This window comes from Passer domesticus, chromosome 27 (assembly GCF_036417665.1).
Source record: "Passer domesticus isolate bPasDom1 chromosome 27, bPasDom1.hap1, whole genome shotgun sequence".
Classification (NCBI taxonomy): Eukaryota; Metazoa; Chordata; class Aves; order Passeriformes; family Passeridae; genus Passer; species Passer domesticus.
In genome coordinates this window covers 152,325-159,655 of record NC_087500.1, presented here as the reverse complement: position 1 = coordinate 159,655, position 7,331 = coordinate 152,325, and the positions used below count along the sequence as shown (strand labels likewise).

The 7,331-nt window shown below is 47.8% G+C and overlaps 1 long non-coding RNA gene across 1 annotated transcript; it reads right to left on the bottom strand.

The window, feature by feature from the left end:
* Positions 1-4,132: 4,132 nt before the first annotated feature.
* LOC135286847 (uncharacterized) lies at positions 4,133-6,121 on the bottom strand. The gene is made up of 2 exons (XR_010350855.1): positions 4,603-6,121; positions 4,133-4,514 (listed from the first exon to the last, which is right to left on the bottom strand). It is a non-coding gene; the product is annotated as an uncharacterized LOC135286847 (long non-coding RNA).
* Between the last annotated feature and the right edge of the window lie 1,210 nt (positions 6,122-7,331).

Here is a 7,331-nt window from a genome sequence, read left to right as displayed (position 1 = left end):
TGAAGACCCCAAACTGGGGTCAGACATGCGTTTATAAGGAGGGGAGGATACAAACACAGGCTCTGGTCTTCAGCCAATGGAGGGAAAGGTGGGAGTGAGGAGAGGTTAACAGACATAACAGGTGAACCAATACGGGAAAGCCTGTGGAGGGGCCCTGGCCCCTGAGCCAATCACTCGATGCCCTAGCTGGAAGATTCTAGATGGAAAGGTTGGGCCACCGAGTGACGGACAGGGCACCAGGGCAGGATTAAGGGATAGATACATTGGTTGTCAAGGGTAACGGAAAGGAGAAGGATTAAACTGACGGGGCAATCAAGGAGAGGGAGAACCAGGGCAGAACCATTACAACCAAAAGGGGTACATGGAATGAACCAATTTACAACTTAATAAGAAACACACCACAACACTCTGTCAGGGCTGATGGCAAGGATGTGAGCTGGCTGTGCCGGGCACGTGAGCATGGCCTGGGCCCATTCAAGGAAGCCTTGCAGGAGATGAGCAGGTGAGGGCAAAGGGCCTTTGCAGCTGCACATTCCTGCTGCTCCCTGGCTGACATGCACAGTTGCAATCGGGACTTTCCCAAGGGCAAATCTGCTCTTGTCCAGGGACCCTGCAGAGACCCTGCAGAGGCTCGCCCTGCCGTGCCTTTAGCCCTGGGGCCACTTACAGCTCCTGGAGGAACTGCATCCCATGCCAGGCCTGGAAAGTGCCGCTGCGGATCTGCGTGAGGCCATTCCCGGAGAGATTTCTGGGGAGAGAGGAGGTCACACACAGGAATCGGGCCTGCCCTACAGAAAGAGGGGGCAAAGCGGGATCCCATGGCAGGAAAGCTGCAAATCCAAGGTGGAAGAGGGAGGCAACTGCTGCTTTCTCAGTGTTTGTAGCCTGCCCAGGAGGCCAAGTGAGGGGCACACGTGCTGACTCTCTTTCTGTTCCAGGAAGCAGCCAAGGCTGCAAGAACTGGCTGCACTGATGGCTGTGTGTGGACAACCCCGCTGGGCTCTGTCCCCTGGCGCGGCTGCCCAGCCATCGCCATTGGCCTCTGCAGCTCAGCTGGGCTCTGGGCAGGGCAGAGTTAGGGACTGAGGGGAAAAGAACAGCAGCATTTTCCTGCACAGGAAATTGGGGTGCCCAATGCAAAGACGGAGCTAACAACCCCAGAAAGGAACTTGATCACTCACAGAAACTTCAGGAAAGGCAGTGGCTCAAAAGCCCGTTCCTCAATGGACTGGATCTCATTGTAGGACAAATCCCTGTTCCAGTTAGAACAACAAATGTCACTTCCAATTGCCCTGTTGCATCTAGCTGCCTCTGCAGCCTTGATCCCAGCAGAGACTGTCGTGGTTTGGCCCGGAAGTGTGTTTCTGGAAAAGTGTAGGTCAAACCAATCAGTGGACAGATTTGAAATTGGCATCTGGTTTGGCCCCTGAGGTTTGGATACGCCTCTGAGAACACACAGGGGTTAAAAGTGGGAGATTCCCAGAGAACTTCCTATTTGAGAATCCGGCGTTGGTGATTGGAGTCTGGACCTCTCCCCTGCCCAGCTGCGTCTGGGTGGGGCAGGGGGAGGCCATGCGGCCTGTGATGAGGGGGCCAGGGCCCCAAAAGGTGCAGGGGTGGAGGAGACCGTGCAGGGGTGGAAGAGACTTGGGATGTCTGGGCTGCCCCCGCCGGGAGAGAGTGATAGAGACTGTGCTGGCAGCACGGCCGGCCAGAAGCAGGGGATGCGGCGAGAGAAGGTGCCCAGCAGCTGTGGGAGTCCTGGGCAGACAGACGGGAAGATTTTAACCCCTTGGTAGAATAATGGAAACCTTGCAAATACTGAATCCTCCTGAATCAGAATGAAGAGAGAGAGAGATGAGAGATGAAATGGGCAAGCGTGAGGAAAGCTGGAAGAGGAGAGAAGAATCCTAGGTGGCAAGAGATGATGGAGTGGCCTTGGGCTGGACTCTCACTTGTATGGCCATGGACAGTGTCCTGGTTTAGGGCAAGTTTGGGAGATAACCCCCAAAGGGGCTTCTCTACAAAAGCAGATTCAATTGCCCCTCCCCCCTCCAACCAGTTCGGGAGAAAATATCTCCTTGGAGAAAAGTGGAAAGAAACCTGTTTATTAAACAATAGAAACCAAACAATATTAACAATAAAACTTCTCACTGATCCAAAGAAAGCAAACTCAGAACAGTCCCCTCCCCAGGTTGCAGCTCGGCTCACTCAGTCTCTGATCAGTCTCTGGTGCCGGAAACGCCGTGGCCCAGGCCCGGCCAGGGGGGGGCCACAGGTGGAGCTGCCGGTGCTCTTCTGGGTGTTCAGTGCAGAGCAGGCTTGAACAGGTCCAAGAAAAAAGGAAAAAAAATCACAATGCAGAGAACTTCTTTGCCTCAGCTAGCTAAAACTAACTAAAAGCAAAAAAAAAAAGAAGGGAAAAAGGAGCTCTGTCCGGCTGTCTGTCCATCCGCAGACAACACAGTCCAGGAGCAGGAATGTGGAGGAGTGAGAGCAGTCTGAAAACAAACTGCGCGCTTCTTCCCTCCCCTCTTCACTGTCTGGAAGAGGGTCTTAAAGGTGTAAAACTTATTATTCAGTATAAACAGAACAAGACGATTGGGGATAAAAGCATCATGTAGTCAACCCAGGACATTCCACCCCTTATCCCCATATCATCACCTTACTACTAAAACTAATATATATATTCTAACTCTACAAACACATACATTATACATCTAATATACAGCTATACACAGACAATGGTGGCAACATTCAGCAAACAGTGATATTTATACATGGTTCTCACCCAACAATCAGATCTCCCTGAGGTACACATCGTGTTCTTCCATCTTTTTGCATTATCCACCATGTGCAACCTGGTCCCTGAGCAAAAACAACCCCGCGAATGGGTTTGTCTGTACTCGAGGCAGGATTGATCCAAGCTGTCTTCCCTAACAAACCCCTGACATGTACCACTGGGACTTTGTCTCCATCTACTCTGTGCAAAGGTTCTGATTGGGCAGGGCCCACTCGGTTAGTAGAGCCTCGGGTATTAACTAACCAGGTGGCCTTTGCCAGATGCTGCTCCCAATTTTTGAAAGATCCCCCACCTAAGGCTTTTAAGGTGGTTTTTAGCAGCCCATTGTACCTTTCTACTTTTCCCGCAGCTGGTGCATGGTAGGGGATATGGTACACCCACGCATGTTTTTTTCCCTGTGACCCAGAGACTGTATTTAGGGGGAGGCAACACCTTGTAGTCAAGAGTGAAGCAGCGGCGTGAACAGAGACAGCTGAGGAGGGTGTGGGATGCCCTCTGTCTCTACGGAGAGGAAGATCTCTGTTCATGAGGCCCCTCGGCCCCAGGGTGTGAAATCTGGGGGGGACTGGTGTCCCAAAGTTGAGAGGTGAAGCAGTGGTGAGAACAGAGAGGGGTGAGAAGGGTGTGAGATACTCTCTGTCTTCAGAGAGGGTTTGAGATCTCTGTTCACAAGGCCCCTCGGCCCCAGGGCGTGAAGTTTGGGGGGGACTGGTGTCCCAAAGTTGAGAGACTGCTGCTTCTGGAAATCGGTGGAGCATCTTTAAACGGGGAACCCTAAAAGCAGTCCTGGCCCGTGTCCAGTGGTGAGAGCGCTGGACATGGTGGGGAGAAGTCACGAGGGCCGATGATCTCTGGGTGGGGCCATGGCTGACACGGAAGCACAGGAGGTTTCAATTGTGCTTCCGGAGGAAGCTATGGTGCAAGGGGGGACTCCTCTCTCCCTGATGGATTTGAGGGTTGATTATTTGAGGGGTGGTGAGGGACTGGAAGTTGATTACCTGAGAGATGGTGACTGGGTGGAAATCTAAGCTGTTATTTCATTCTGTGGAGAAAAGAGAGGGGGGGAGGAGGAATGTATTTGGAGGGTTTTCATTTCTTAGCTTTGTGTATGTGTTCCTTTTTAAATATTGTAATTAATAAAGTGTTGTGTTTTTCCCTCCATCCCCAAGTGGGAGCCTGCTTTGTTCTGTTCCTGGGTCACATCTCACAGTAACCATTTTGGAAATACACCTGTCATGGGGGCCCTGGCATTGTGCCAGGGTCAAACCATGACAGTGCACAGCCCTGAACATACACAAATATTTCTCCCCACTCACAGGATACTCTTGCTGAACAAAACCAGAATTTATTAGGAAATAACCTCCAAGGAAATAACTGTGTAGGAAGTAACATTCAATGAGAGTCAAAGAAATATCAGGAAGGAAATAGCCTCCAAGGCAAGAACTGGGATCCAAGGAAATAGATAAGGGAATAACAGTCAGGGATTAAAATCAAGGAAAAGTTGTGGCAATGCCTATATAGTTGCAGGAGCTGGAGAAGAAGTGTGGGCATCTGTCCTCTTCCCCTCACTCAAGTTCTTCACATTGTATCTCTTCCTGGGAGACATCTGTGTTCTCTTTCTGCATTTGTTTCTGCAATTCTTTTTTAGTAAGGACATCGATGATGTTTTGAACCAACAGCAATTCAGCTTCGCTGAGGTAAACCCTGGAAACTGCCATGGAAGGGAAGGATTTGGAGAGTGAGGAAGGGCAGGTGGTGCACACAGAGGAGCAGAACTGGCATCTGCTCCCTGGTCTTACCTGCTCTGCACCATCTCCCTCCCTGTACTTGTTTTTCCTCCATCTCTGTTGCAGTTTTACAGACAACCTGAAAAATGTCAGGAAAATCCACAAATGACAGAGGTTTACACCCAAAAAGAAGACAGAGGAGTCCTTCAACTTTATTCGAATAAAGAGAGAGAGTCCACCGGGGCGCACGCCTACGGGGTTTTCTCTCTGGGGGTATCAGAGGACTCAGCCACCCTTTTGTGCCAAACTCCCGGCCACACAATGCCCTCTTCCTGTCCCCACTGTCTAAGGTAATGGGAAGGTGCAGCTGTGGGAACTCAACACATCACTCTGAATGTCCAGAGTCGCCGAGAGAACCTTTGGGGGGGCTCGGAGATCCTGGAATGTTGCCAAAAGTGTTTGGTGGCTTGACTTTGATCCATCTAGACATGAAACATCTGTGTATGAGGAAATGGAAAGTTTTAGAGTGTGAATAGTGTGTTTGCAAGGTGAAGTATAAATTTTAGAATTTAGGTACAGGGGGGTCATGAAGACAAGATGGAGGATTCAGGGCGTGGTCCTGGGTTCTTCTTTCTTCTTAATGTCTTCCATTTTCTGTGGTGATGTTGGCACTTTTGGATTGGTTCATGGTGAAGGTACACTTCTCAAGAAGGGTGAAAAGTATTAGGAATTAAAGGTAAATATGATAGATGTAATTTTTACTATAAAAGACACAACTGTCCCGTGGGCGGGGGAAAGTGCACTTGGCTGTCCTGCTGAGCGGACCTCGGCTGGGCAGAGAGAAAATATTGTAGATAAGAATTAATAAACAAGATTGAAGACAGAAAACCTGAGAGTCCAGACTCGTCCTTCACTGTGCGACCACCCGGAACCACCTTTTCCTGTATCGGGGCAGAGACAAACAACAGCGAACCCCGAGATGCAGCCTTCCCGAAATGCCTACCACATATCCCACATTGAACCTATTGTTTTATCCCAAAGTTCAAAAACTGAGCCTTGTGCAGACCCTTGTCTATCTTAGGAACCAAGTGTCCTGGTTTAGGGCAAGTTTGGGAGATAACCCCCAAAGGGGCTTCTCTACAAAAGCAAATTCAACTGCCCCTCCCCCCTCCAACCGGTTTGGGAGAAAATATCTCCTTGGAGAAAAGTGGAAAGAAACCTGTTTATTAAACAATAGAAACCAAACAATATTAAACAATAAAACTTCTCACTGATCCAAAGAAAGCAAACTCAGAACAGTCCCCTCCCCGGGTTGCAGCTTGGCTCACTCAGTCTCTGATCAGTCTCTGGTGCCGGAAACGCCGCGGCCCAGGCCCGGCCAGGGGCCACAGGTGGAGCTGCCGGTGCTCTTCTGGGTGTTCAGTGCAGAGCAGGCTTGAACAGGTCCAAGAAAAAAGGAAAAAATCACAGTCCAGGGAACTTCTTTGTCTCAGCTAGCTAAAACTAACTAAAAGCAAAAAAAAAGGAAAAAGGAGCTCTGTCCGGCTGTCTGTCCATCCGCAGACAACACAGTCCAGGAGCAGGAATGTGGAGGAGTGAGAGCAGTCTGAAAACAAACTGCGCACTTCTTCCCTCCCCTCTTCACTGTCTGGAAGAAAGTCTTAAAGGTGTAAAACTTATTATTCAGTATAAACAGAACAAGACGATTGGGGATAAAAGCATCATATAGTCAACCCAGGACAGTGGGTTTTGTTGAATATTTTTTGGTGTTTTAGTTAATGGAGTATTTTTTGGATGGGAGTTACAGTATTTTGAGTTGTTTAGTGTTGCTGGTGGTGTATTGTTGAGGTGGTAATGGGTACTTCTTGGGGTTTTTTTTAAGAAGTTTTATTGTAAATGGTTCTAGATAGTTGAGGTCAGGTGTTTAATTGTTTTATGTTTTTTGGCTTTATAGTAGTTACTTTAAATGTTTGAGTTTTTCTGGCTTTTAAAATATTTATTTTGGAGGAAGTTCACGTTTAGAATGCATGAATTTTTGGGTTAAAATAGAATTTTAAAATTTTATTTTAATGAGTTTTTTTAGGTTTTATTACAGTTCAATTTTGTGATATTTGTGTTAGGTTAATAATAGTAATAGATTTTGTTTTATATGTTGTGATGAGGGTAAGGTGTACTGCATAGTGGTGTTCACTAAGGTTTCATATTTTTGTGCTTCTGATGTGTTAGGTTAATGAATTTATATAGTTTACAAGACATGTTTTTTGTTTTATTTAGTTAGAGACAGTGATATTTTTAGTTGTAGGGTTTTCTTTTGCATAATTTTAGAGGTTTTATTAAGGAGATAAAATAACAAAGACCCCACATTCAATTTGGTAGTATGGTTATGGGTAAATGGAGTTGACTAGTTTTGGTAGAATTTTTGGGTTTTGCAGTTTTATAAAAATTTCTGTATTTGTGTGGTTAGTATAATGGTGTTTCTGCTGCACCTCTAAGCATCCATTCTTGTTTGTGCATTTTAGGAAGTCCACTCGTATTATGCCAAGACCCCCTCAGCAACAGGCCAACAGACCCAGTTCATCACTCTCGTGGGAACTTGGAAGTAGTACAGGGTTCTGTGATGAAGCCTTGACCTTTTCCATTTGAAGGTGTCCCCCGGGAGCCTTCAGGAAGGGCCAAGGAGTTGCTGTAAGTTGGGGAACTAGTGAAGAGGAGCCAGGGTCTGCTCAGGTTTCAGCAATGCCACATCACCTTGTCTCTTCTTAACCTAGGCAGTCCCTGCAATGATGGCATCAGCCCCCGAG